The 12,971-nt window shown below is 32.7% G+C and overlaps 1 pseudogene; it reads left to right on the top strand.

The window, feature by feature from the left end:
* LOC110100272 overlaps positions 1-12,971 on the top strand; it is a 45,336-nt pseudogene that overhangs the window by 22,160 nt on the left and 10,205 nt on the right.

Below are 12,971 nucleotides of genomic sequence, written 5' to 3'. Positions count from 1 at the left end.
ATATGAGATTTTAGATTATTGATCATGGAAAGATTGAGAATACTCTTGAAAATGTACAAATGTACAAAAATAAAAAAAATGCGCAATGGTTCACAATTTGAAAAAGAGGCACAAAATTAGCCCAGCTATAAAAAGATGCACAAAAATTGCCACAAATATTGAAAAAAACACGCAAAGCGCCACGAGTGGTATTTAGTTCAAAAATTTTTTCTTAATATTTCAATCTTTTAATTCAAATTAATCTTATGTACGATTTTATTTAATATTGAAATGTGAAATATAAAATTTTTATATTCATCCTTTGTGCAATGATATTCTTTATCTCAAATGTCTAAATTGATTCATGATCTCGATAAATCCTTTTTAGTATTGATGTTATATCACATCTTAAATTCTATGAATCATTTTTATTTGCTTAACAATTTGATTTTATTTGCAAATTGTATTTCACTCACTTTCAAGGATCAATCATAAAAAGATTATCATATAACTGCTTACATTTCTGTTCTTTTTTTTCTTCACTTTTTGCTGTTGTTAAAAAGGAGGAGAAATATTGTTTGTTCTATCATAATGTTTGTATTGTTTTTATTTTCATAATCGTATGTTTGTTTTTTTTTGTCTGATTGTTGTTTTTGATTGTATATTTTGAACAATTTTTTAAAAATAAAATTTTTATGAGTCAAATGTCCCTTATTCTCACATACTTTTTAATTCAGGGGGAGTTTAAGAGATGATTGAAAACTTGAAAAATTATACAAACAATAATTATTTTGCCATCATCAAAAAGGGGGAAATTATTAAGAGAGTTGTTATTTGCATGTTTTACATGTTTACAACTTATATAGTTTTGATTATTCCAAATATTATTGTTTTAATTATCATTTTCTCCTAACATGTTTTGGAGAATTATTTTTTCTCTTGCGTGGACTAAAATTTTAGGATAATCGTACTCCAGAATACAAAAAGTCTTCAAATCAAATTCAGCATATCATACTTTGAATTTTGAAGTCTGTATTTTTATCTTATTGAGTCTGAGAGAGATAGTGATTGTAATTGAGCAAACTAGCACACACACAAAGGGAGATCTTTTAAAAGTTAAATTTTTTCTCTGATCCTACAAGATGAACTTTGTTCGTACTGGATGATCAGATCAGTTATACCCCTCGGAGAGCAATGGAACGAACAGAAAAAGTGAGAACTTTTTCTAAGTCCCTATCATACGGACGAAATGGACTAATTGTTCATGGATGATATCCTCTGGATTCTCACTTTGAACTGTTCGTATGGACAAAATGGACAATTCATCCCTGGATGATATCCTCGGGATTCAAAGTTTGAACTGCTCGTCCAGATAAAAAATACACTTCGTCCCAGGATGATCTCCTCAGATATCAAAGTTTGTAAGGTTCATTCGGATGAAATACATGAATCATCCCTAGATGATCTTCTCGGGTGACAATATTTTGTACTGTTTGTACGGACGAACATAAGAATTCATCCTAGGATAAAATGCTCTGTTCTTTCAATGTATGAAACATCTGTAGTTATTTTTCTGGGTGGCTATAAAATAACTATTTGTATCGAACAAACTTAGCTTGTATAGGACGATGATCGTGTACGAAGTCACCTCATCCCAATGCACATAAGGAATTATACACAATAATTTTGCACTGTTTGTACGGGATGATCCTATTCGTATTGACTTGAAAATAAGCAGTTTTTGGACAAATTTTTATGTCTTTCTTATAAAAGGTCCTTTGTAGACTGCCACTTAATATTTTTACTTACTGGTCTTCATTCATACTAAAGGGAGAGTGAAGGAGAGAGTATTAGAGAGTGTTTGATGGAGGATTTTTACTACTAGAGCATGAAGGATTCATTTGGAACTCAAAGGTAAGAATATATAACTGTGATTTGTGATTATTTCACTCTTTTTCTCTGTCCTTCTAGGTTTCTCTTGAGAAGATCTTTCAAGAAAATCCTGTTCTTTGCCGATGCTTGGAGACTGTAAATAGCCAAAGGGTTCTCTACTCACACTTGGAGAGTGTTAAAGGACAAAGGGTTCTCTGCCCACACTTAGAGAGTGTGAAAGGATGAAGGGTTCTCTGCCCACACTTGAAGAGTGTGAAAGGATGGACAGTTCTCCGCTAACACTTGGAGAGTGTAAAAGGATGACGATTCTCTTCCGCATCGGGTAGTGGTGTAAGAGATTTTTGTGAAGGCTTCTCCGCCTTGCTGTGGGGGCTAAAGGAGAGACACTATTGGTATTGTTAAGAGAGTTGTTATTTGCACGTTTTACATTCTTTCAACTTGTATTATTTTGATGATTTCAAATATTATTATTTTATGTATATATATCTCCTAACACTTTTTGGAAGATTTGTTTTTGCTCTAGTGTGTACTAACATTTCAGAAAAATCAACTCCAAACTATAAAGACTTCATATCAAATTCAGCATCCAATCATTTATAAATTAAATGTCTTTAAATTGAGAGGGAGTGATTGTAATTGAGTGAATAATCACAACACACACATGGGGGAACAATTTTTGTAAACGGATCGTATGGGACGAGCATAATTTGAATGGGACGAACATAATTTGTACGGGACGATCATGTAAATTAACCCCTCCGAAGAGTAATGGATCGAACAGGAAGTGAGAAAATTTTTCTATGTCCCAATTGTCCGGAAGAATTTTATATTCGTCCCGGGACGAACGCCTCTGGATTCTCACTTTGTACTATTCGTACAGACGAAATGCATGGTTCATCTCTAGATGAGTTTCTTTGTATAAAATCGTACAGGAGGAAATTGACATTCATCTCTGGATGAAACTCTCTGTTTAAAATCATTCAGGATGAATCCCATTCGTCCCAGGATGAACTGAACCAACTTACCACAGTTGGTTATGTCCTGCAGGGATTTGGGAACCGACCTATGGAATAACTGTTTGTACAGAACGAACCTAGTTCATACGGGACGATGCTCATGTACGAACATAGTTCGTACCAATATACATTAGGATCATTTTCGACACTTTAAGTAAAATCGTCCGGGATGATCCACAATCGTACGGGACGATCCAATGCGTGTTAACTTGAAAATTCTGCAGTTTTGGACGATTTTTCTTGTCTCTCCTATATAAGGTCCAATTTTTACTGCCACCGAATCTTTTTGGTGATTGATCTTCGTGCCTATTGAAATAAGACTTAAGGAGAGAGTGATAGAAAGCATTCAAAGAAGGATTTCTATCACTGGATCATGAAGGATTCTCTTGGTGTTCAAAGGTAAGATTTCCTACTTGTGATTTGAGATTACTTCACTCTTTTTTTCTTCCTTCTAGATTTCTTGTGAGAAGATCTGTCTAGGAGAGTGTGAACGGACGAAGGGTTCTCTGCCTACACTTGAAAAGCGTGAAATGGTTCTCTGCCCACACTAGGAGAGTGTGAAAGGACGGACGGTTCTCTGCCAACACTAGGGATAGTGTAAAAAGGACTACGATTCTCTGCCGCACCTAGTAGTGGTGAAAAGAGTGTTTGTAAAAGCTTCTCCGCCTTGGTGTGGGTGCAAAAAGAGAGACACTATTGGTATTAGTGCAATACTCAGAGGGTGCCTCTGGGAGCGGATGTAGGTCTTGTTTAGTTTTAACCACTATAAATCTTGTGTCATTTATTTTTACTGTTTTTAATTTTTCATATTTTTATGTTTAAAAAGTTATGGTTGAAAAACTTTTTATAAAAATTCATTAAAGTTTAATTTCGCTTCAACTCATCTAAAAGTGGGATATTTTTTAATACCAATTCACCCCCCCCCCCCCCTCTTGGTAGCCTTGGGACATTAACTTAGGTTTAACAACCTATTCATTAGCCTCAATAAGTGGTCTCAGAGCCTTGTTTCAAATTCATAAGTTTAAACTACTTTTTGATTAACGTTGATGGCTACATTTGGGAACCGAAACACACCTGATTTTTGGAAAACACGCATGTCTACTTTCTTACAAGCACTTGATTATCGTATGTGGATCTTAGTCTAGGAAACCAACTAGATTAGTTGATGGAGTTAGAGTTGAAACACCTTTTGCAGACGGAACTATAGAAGAACGTGAATTAGCACAACTAAATGCTAAATGTTTGAATAGTTTCTTTTGTGCTTTAAAATCTGAAGACTACATGCGGCTTTCTACTTGCAAAAGTGGAAATGACATATGTGATAGACTTTGTATAACATATAATGGGACTAATGAGGTTAAACAATCTAGACTTAATATCTTGTTGCATGATTATGAACTGTTTCACATGAAACCTAATGAATGCATTTTTAATATGTACATAAGATTTACTCAAATAGTCACCTCTTTGCATGCACTTGGTAGGGAACTAATGAATGCTGAAATGGTTAATAAGATTCTTCATTGTTTACCTACTAATGATGCTAAAATTACTGCAATTACAAAGTCTAAGGATCTAAACATCTATTCAATTGACAATCTTCTTAGTTCACTTATTGCTTACGAGCAAGGAGTTAGCCAAAGAAAGATTGATACAGGTGAACCACGAAAGGAAAAGAACATAACACTAAAAGTGGAAGAGTCTGAGAGTGAACACACGCAACCTGAGGATGAAGACAACATTGTATTAATGACTAGACCATTCAGAAGCTTTTTGAAGAGGAAGCAGAAGAGACGCCATCAATGGAATAGAGGTAAATTTAATAGAAATGGCAAGGTTTCTAATGATGTGATTTACTATGAATGCAGGAAACCTGGTCATATCAAGACTGATTACCCTAAACTCAAAGCCAATCCTAGCAAGGAAAAGATAGAGGAAAAACCTACTGTAAAGAACGGCAGAAAGAAGTTTTAAAAAGCTTTCTGGGCGGACTTAGTTTTAGATTCATCTGAGACTGAAAAAGAAGAGGAAGTCACTAATCTATGCTTAATGGCAGACAGTCTTGATCAGTTAGATCAAGAAGAGGTATGTGAATTAACTTATGATAAATTATTTGAAGTTTCTGAACACATGCATGATGCTTATAGAAAAATGAAAAAAATGCATGCTAGTCTAAGTCTAGAATTTGTAGAACTTAAAAAAGAACATGAAATTCTTAGAAAAGATCATACTTTGATTGATAACAACCACATGAAATTACTTGATGAGTTTGAATTGAATAAAAATCATGAGAATTTAAAATAATCCTATGCAGAACTTGAGAAAGATTTTAAGAATTTTATGGATGAATTAGAGAGCAATTTATATAAAATCAATTATTTAAATCTAATTTTGGAAGATATGAATTCATTTTACAAATTAACGATAAAAGCTCTCGAGGATAAAAGGATACCTCCTAAACTTAAAGATTTTACTAATCATATTCTGTATCCTAAATTTATACAATCCCTAAATAGATAAATAAATGGTAGAAAACTTAGGAATCCTTTTTCTAATGTCAAATGTAATAATTGTGGATTGCTTGGACATATAGCTCACACCTGTACCTTGAAGATGAAAATTTATTTGTTATGGAGACCTAAGATGCATAAACCTAGACATATCATACATGCATCTAATTATAAATTACCAAAAGGAGAACATAAACTTGTTTGGGTTCCCAGGTCTAACATTTTATAATTTTGTAGGGTTGCTCTCACACAAGACCTCGTGAGAGCATATGGTACCTGGACAGCGGATGTTCAAAACACATGACTGGAGATACTTCTCAATTCATAAAGCTATAAGCCAGGAGTGGATGCAAGGTTACACTTGGAGAAAATACCACAAGGAAGGTGGTTGGAATTGGTATGATTAGAAATTTAAATAAAATTTTCTTAGACAAAGTGTTATTGGTTGAAGGCTTAAAACATAATTTGTTAAGTACAAGTCAGCTATGTGACAAAGGTTATTGTGTAAAATTTTTTCCTACTAGCTGCATATTAAGCCTTAATGGTAAAGATGTTTTGAATGGAAAAAAGGTAAACAATGTTTATACGCTAGATTTAAATTACATTCATACTCCTACTGCTTTTTGTTTAAAAATTATTTCTGACGAATCATGGCTTTGATATAGGAGACTTTTTCATTCTAGCATGAAAAATCTTAAGAGAATTACCCAAAAGAACTTAGTGAGAGGTATACCAAAACTAGACTTTACTAAGGACCACCTTTGTGATGCATGTCAATTAGGAAAGCAGGTGAAATCCTCTTTTCAGTCAAATAAGAGTCTTAGAACTAGTAAACCATTGGAAATTTTGCATATAGATCTTTTTGGACCAGTTGGAACTGTAAGTCTAGGAGAGAAGGTATATGGATTTGTTATTTTGGATGATTACTTAAGATTCACTTGGGTTAGATTTCTATTTCATAAAAGTGAATTATTTGAGGAATTTAAAAAATTTTTGACTTGGATTCAAAGGGAATTAGGGTGTGAAATCATTTCTATACAAAGTGATCATGGAGGAGAATTTGAGAATGAAAGATTTGAAGATTTTTGTAAGTAGAAAGGAATAGATCACAACTTTTCTGCACCTAGAACCCCTCAACAGAATGGGGTAGTCGAAAGGAAAAATAAAACATTAATAGAAGCCGCCCAAGCAATGTTGGCAGAATACTCACTTCCTAGATATTTTTGGGCTGAGGCGGTTAGCACTGTATGTTATGTTCTAAATAAGGTGAATGTAAGATCTAAATTAAATAAAATACCCTATGAGTTACTAAGAGGTAGAATACCTAATCTGTCTCATTTACATATTTTTTGATGCAAGGTGTTCATTCATAATAATGAAAAATCTACCTTAGAAAAATTTGATCCAAAATCAGATGAAGGGATTTTTATTGGATACTCAAGTGTTGGAAAATCTTATAGGGTATTCAATAAAAGAACTTTGGTTATTGAGGAAACCACACATGTTGTATTTGATGAATCTAGAACTTTGAAAGAGCCAAATATTATTGAAGATGAAATTGATATTAACTCCCAAAATATTGAGAAATTAAACTTTGAAGAAAATTTGGAAGAATATGTGGAAGATAATTTCAAGATAGAAAACTCTTTTCCTAGAGATTTGAGATTTTATGAAAACCACCCAAGGGAATTGATTATAGGTGAATGTAGTGAGGGTGCTAGAATTAGGTGTGGATTAAACAAGAAAGTCAATCATTCAGCCTTTATTTTAACTATAGAACCCACTAATATTGATCAAGCACTTTCTGATGAATTTTGGATATTGGCCTTGCAAAAAGTGTTGAATCAATTTGTAAGAAATAAAGTTTAGGAATTAACTTCAAGGACAAAAGATCAAAGTGTTGTTGGAACTAAGTGGGTATTTAAAAATAAAATGAATGACTCAGGAGTAGTCATTAGAAATAAGGCTAGATTAGTTGCTAAGGGGTATAATCATATTGAAGGGATTGATTTTGAGGGAACTTTTGCCCCAGTAGCCAGACTTGAAGCAATTAGTGTTTTGCTAGCCTTTACCTGTTTTAAGGGATTCAAATTATACCAAATGGATATTAATAGTGCCTTCTTAAATGGGGTAATTGAAGAAGATGTTTTTGTAGAACAAGCACCAGGTTTTAAAAATTCAGAATACCCAAATCATGTTTTCAAGTTAAAAAAGGCATTATTTGGATTAAAATAGGCACCTATGGCTTGGTATGAGAGGTTGAGCACCTACCTGCTTGAAAGATCTTTTGAAAAAGGAAGTGTGGATACAACTCTCATTTTGAAGAAATTTGAAAAGGATATACTCATTGTTCAAATTTATGTGGATGATATAATTTTTGGATCTTCAAATAAAAATTTTTGTGATGATTTTTGTAAAATAATGAGTAGTGAATTTGAGATGAGTCTAATGGGAGACTTAAGTTACTTTCTAGGATTTAGCATTAAGCAATTTGAGGAAGGTACATTTCTTAGCCAATCTAAATATGTTAAGGACATCCTCAAAAAATTTGAAATGGACAATACTAAACTTGTTAGTACTCCAATGAGTTCCATAGTTCAGTTGGATAAGGACCTTAAGAGAAAATCTGTTGATCAAAAGAAATTTAGAGGGATTATTGGATCTTTACTTTACTTGACTACTAGACAACTTGATATCATGTTTAGTGTTTGCTTGTGTGCTAGATTACAATCAGATCTAAAAGAAACACATTTGACAGCAATAAAAAGGATTTTAAGATATTTGCTAGGAACTCAGAATTTAGGAATTTGGTATCCTAAGTTTAGCTCTTCATTTGAAATTATTGATTATTCAGATTCTGACTTTGTAGGATGTATGGTGGATAGGAAAAGCACTTCTGGAACATATAAATTCATTAGAAATTCATTAATTTCATGGTCTAGTAGAAAATAAAATTCAGTGGCTCTATCTACTGCAGAAGCTGAATACATAGCATTAGGAAGTTATGTGGCATAAGTACTTTGGTTAAAACAACAGTTGATTGATTTAGGATTAACTATAGGCACTATACCTATTTATTATGATAATACTAGTACTATCAGCATTTCTAAAAATCTTATTCAACATTAAAGAACCAAACACATTGACATAAGGCATCATTTCATAAGAGATCATGTATCCAAGGGAGAAATTTAACTCATTTATGTTACAACTGAAAATCAACATGCAAACATTTTTATAAAACTTTTAGCCTTTAATACTTTCAGTATATTAAGAACAAGGCTTGGAGTGATTGATTTAAATGCTTAATTAAAAATATTTTCTTCAATATTGATATTATTTTTATATTCTTTGTAATTTTTATTTTGTTTGTGTGATTTTTCTTTTTAGAGTTTGTGTTTAGTCATTATCTTTGTTTATTTTATTTGACTGAGAAAATAAAAATTTTAAGTCATCATCATCCGGGATGAACTTTTTTCGTACGGGATGAATTTATGCCATGTGTAAATCAATCAAATTTTAAACTGTGTGCATATAGTTTTTAAGTTTAAAATTGTCACTTTGTCTGTAAGATCGTAGATCGTCCAGGACGAAATGTTTTTTCAAACGTAAGAACAAATGCATAAAATAGTTGAATGGATAAGATCGTTTTTATTACGATATTTGTTCGTATGAACCTTTGGTTCATCAAGACGAACACATGTCGGTTCATAGTGGGGGACGATTTCAATTGTTATTAAAACGAATTGAATTTCTGATCGTTCGGACGAACATGTGTTTGTCTGTACGATCATTTGGTCAAAAGCCTGTATGAAAGGATGCTTCGTAAGTTGTGTGTTTATGAAAAGCCTTTTCTTTTAAGACTCATTCTTTTTCCATACGAAATGTTTTCATACGAGATGAATCGAATTCGTATAGGATGAACGAAATTTTGTTTGGTACGAACAATCATTTTTTTTCTAATGTTTTGTTGTTTTTAGAAATGTGTGTTAGACTTTATGAAATTCATTATTTTTTAATCTTAATAGTGCTTTAACCTAAATTATAAATTAAAATTAATTTCATTAGAAAATCTAATTATTCTAAATTTAAGTGATGCTTATAACTTGATATTATTAGGATTTTCAATTTCATGTCTCTTATTTAGACTACATTATCTTTAATATTATTATTGCAATTTAGATATTTTTCTTATTTTGTATTTCACTTTTCAAATAGTATTTATGCACTTAGAAAAATTTAAAATTTTAGATTATTGATTTTGGAAAGAATTCAATTACTCTTGAAAATTATATAAATATACAAAAATCAAAAGGAATGTGCAAGGGTTCGCAATGAGAAAAAGAGGCATAAAATAAGCCCAAAATAAAAAGATGCACAAACATGTGCCATAAAATTGAAAAAGTTGCTCAAAGCGCCACATGTAGTAGTTACTTCTTTCCATACTCTTTTAATATTTTAATTCAAATTGATCTTATGTTCATTTGTAATTGTCATTGAAATTTGAAATATAAAATTTTTTTTATTCATCCTTAGTGCAATAATTTTCTTTATCTTAGTGTCTAAATTGACACATGACTTTGATAAATTTTTTTTATTTTCTATGTTATATAACTTCTTAAATTATATGAAATTCTATGATTTATTTAATGTTTTAATTTTATTTGCATACTTTATTCCAATCACTTTCAAGGTTAAATTATCAAATTAATTTCATACTTCTGCTTACATTTCAAGTCTTCTTTTCTGCTTCACTTTTCGTTGTTGTCAAAAAGGGGGAGAAATTATTTGTTTGTTTGTTTTGTTTTCGATAGTCCTTTTATGAAGTTTATGTTTGTCATTTTTATAGTTGTGTGTTGTGTTTCTTTTTGTTGTATAAAATTTTTGAAAAACAAAAAAATTTAAATTTATGCCTCTTTATTTTTCTTGTATTCATCATTTCAGGGGGAGTTTAAGAGATTCTTAGAATTTGAAATCCTACAAACAATAATTATTTTGCCATCATCAAAAAGGGGGAGATTCTTAACAGAGTTGCTATTTGCATGTTTTACATTCTTTCAACTTGTATTATTTTGATGATTTCAAATATTATTGTTTTATGTATATATATCTCCTAACACTTTTTGGAAGATTTATTTTTGCTCTAGAGTGTACTAACATTTCAGGAAAATCAACTCCAAACTATGAAGACTTCATATCAAATTCAGCATCCAATCATTTGTAAATTAAATGTCTTTAAATTGAGAGGGAGTGATTGTAATTGAGTGAATAATCACAACACACACATGGGGGAACAATTTTTGTGAATGGATCGTACAGGACGAACATAGTTCGTACGGGACGATCATGTCAATTAACCCCTCCGAAGAGCAATGGATCGAATAAGAAGTGAGAAAATTTTTCTAAGTCCCAATCGTCCAGATGAATTTTATATTTTTCCTGGGACGAACGCCTCTGGATTCTCACTTTGCACTGTTCATCCAGACAAAATGCATGGTTCGTCTCTGGACGAGTTTCTTTGTATAAAATCGTACATGAAGAAATTGACCTTCATCTCTGAACGAAACTCTCTGTTTAAAATCATTCAAGATGAAACCCATTTGTCCTAGGACGAACTAAACCGATTTACCATAGTTGGTTACGTCCTGTAGGGATTTGGGAACCGACCTATGCAATAACCATTCATACCGGAGGAATCTAGTTCATACAGGATGATTCTCGTGTACGAACATAGTTCGTACCAATATACATTAGGATCGTTTCCGACACTTTAAGTGAAATCGTCCGAATTGATCCACGATCGTACGGGACGATCCAATGCGTCTTAACTTGAAAATTATGCAGTTTTGGACGATTTTTCTTGTCTCTCCTATATAAGGCCCAATTTTTACTGCCACCCAATCTTTTTGGTGATTAATCTTTGTGCCTATTGAAAGAAGACTCAAGGAGAGAGTGAGAGAAAGCATTCAAAGAAGGATTTCTACCACTGGAGCGTGAAGGCTTCTCTTGGTGTTCAAAGGTAAGATTTCTTACTTGTAATTTGAGATTACTTCACTCTTTCCTTTCTTCCTTCTAGATTTCTTGTGAGGAGATCTGTGAAGGAGATCAGGTTCTCTGCCCGTACTAGGAGAGTGTGAAAGGATGAAGGGTTCTCTGCCTACACTTGGAAAGTATTAACAGCCGAAGGGTTCTCTGCCTACACTAGAAGAGTGTGAAAGGAGGGACGGTTCTCTACCAACACTGGGGATAGTGTAAAAAGGACTATGGTTCTATGCCGCACCAGGTAGTGGTGAAAAGAGTGTTTGTAAAGGCTTCTCAGCCTTGCTGTGGGTGCAAAAGGAGAGACACTATTGGTATTAGTGCAATACTCAGAGGGTGCCTCTGGGGAGTGGATGTATGTCTAGTTTAGACCGAATCACTATAAGTCTTGTGTCATTTATTTTTAATATTTTTTATTTTCCGCATCTTTCTATTTAAAAAGTTGTGTTTGAAAACTTTTTTATAAAAATTCATTAAAGTTTTATTTCGGTTCAACTCATCTAAAAGAGGGATATTTTTTAATACCAATTCACCCCCCTCTTGGTAGCCTTGGGACATTAACTTATGTTTAACAACCTATTCATTAGCCTTAAAAGGTATTAGTGCAATACTTGGAGGGTGCCTCCGGGGAGTGGATGTAGGTCATGTTTGACCAAACCACTATAAATATTGTGTACTTTTATTTTTTTACTTTACTGCATTGTTAATATTTGTGGTTGAAAAACATTTTCTATAAAATTTCACTTAAGTTATTTTTAGTTTAAAAATTTAAAAAGAGGGATAATTTTGTTAAAATACCAATTCAACCCCTCTTGGTTAGCCACTGGGACACAAGCTTAGGTCTAACAACCTAACTCATATTGAATATGTTTCAACAATTCTCCTGATGTCCATTTTTTTTATCTTTGATGGGATATGTGCGGATTGAGTCTTTATTTATCATGACATTCAGGTAAAATTTCTGATCCTGCAAGGGGAATATATGGATGTGGTGCTCATTCTGATTTTGGTTTGATAAATCTCTTGGCCACTGATGATGTGGCCGATCTTCAGGTAATATATGAAATTTTTGTCACTGTAGAGTGTCCTTATGTCTTCTTGTTCATTTATCAACAACATTAATACTATGTGTTGTACCCACTCTAGATATGCAAGGATAAGGATGCCCAACCTTGTATATAGGAAGATGTTGCTCCTTTGAAAGGTTTGTCTTTCTTCCATAAATAGGAAGCTTTCTATTTCTTATACTTCTTCAATGTTGCTACTTAGTTCACATTACGGATAGCTAATCTGAACCTGATTTGATTTGTGCTCCATGTTCAAGCAGGGGAAATTATATTTCTTCTGCTATCAATTGAGCTTTGTTTGAAGAGCCACCACCTTGAATATGAACGGATTGACTGTGTGTTGTTCCTTTGCTAGAGTCTAGATTATAGGAGTGAAATTCTAGCTAAACTTTGCCTGTACATACTGCACATTCTTACTTTTACCATAAGTTCAACAATTTAGTAGTAGTATTGAGCCTTTAGTGTAG

The sequence above is a fragment of the Dendrobium catenatum genome, unplaced genomic scaffold (genome assembly GCF_001605985.2).
Source record: "Dendrobium catenatum unplaced genomic scaffold, ASM160598v2 fragScaff_scaffold_1426, whole genome shotgun sequence".
In the NCBI taxonomy this organism is placed as follows: domain Eukaryota; kingdom Viridiplantae; phylum Streptophyta; class Magnoliopsida; order Asparagales; family Orchidaceae; genus Dendrobium; species Dendrobium catenatum.
Note: the sequence above shows the minus strand (reverse complement) of the source record. Positions and strands in the feature narration are given on the sequence as shown.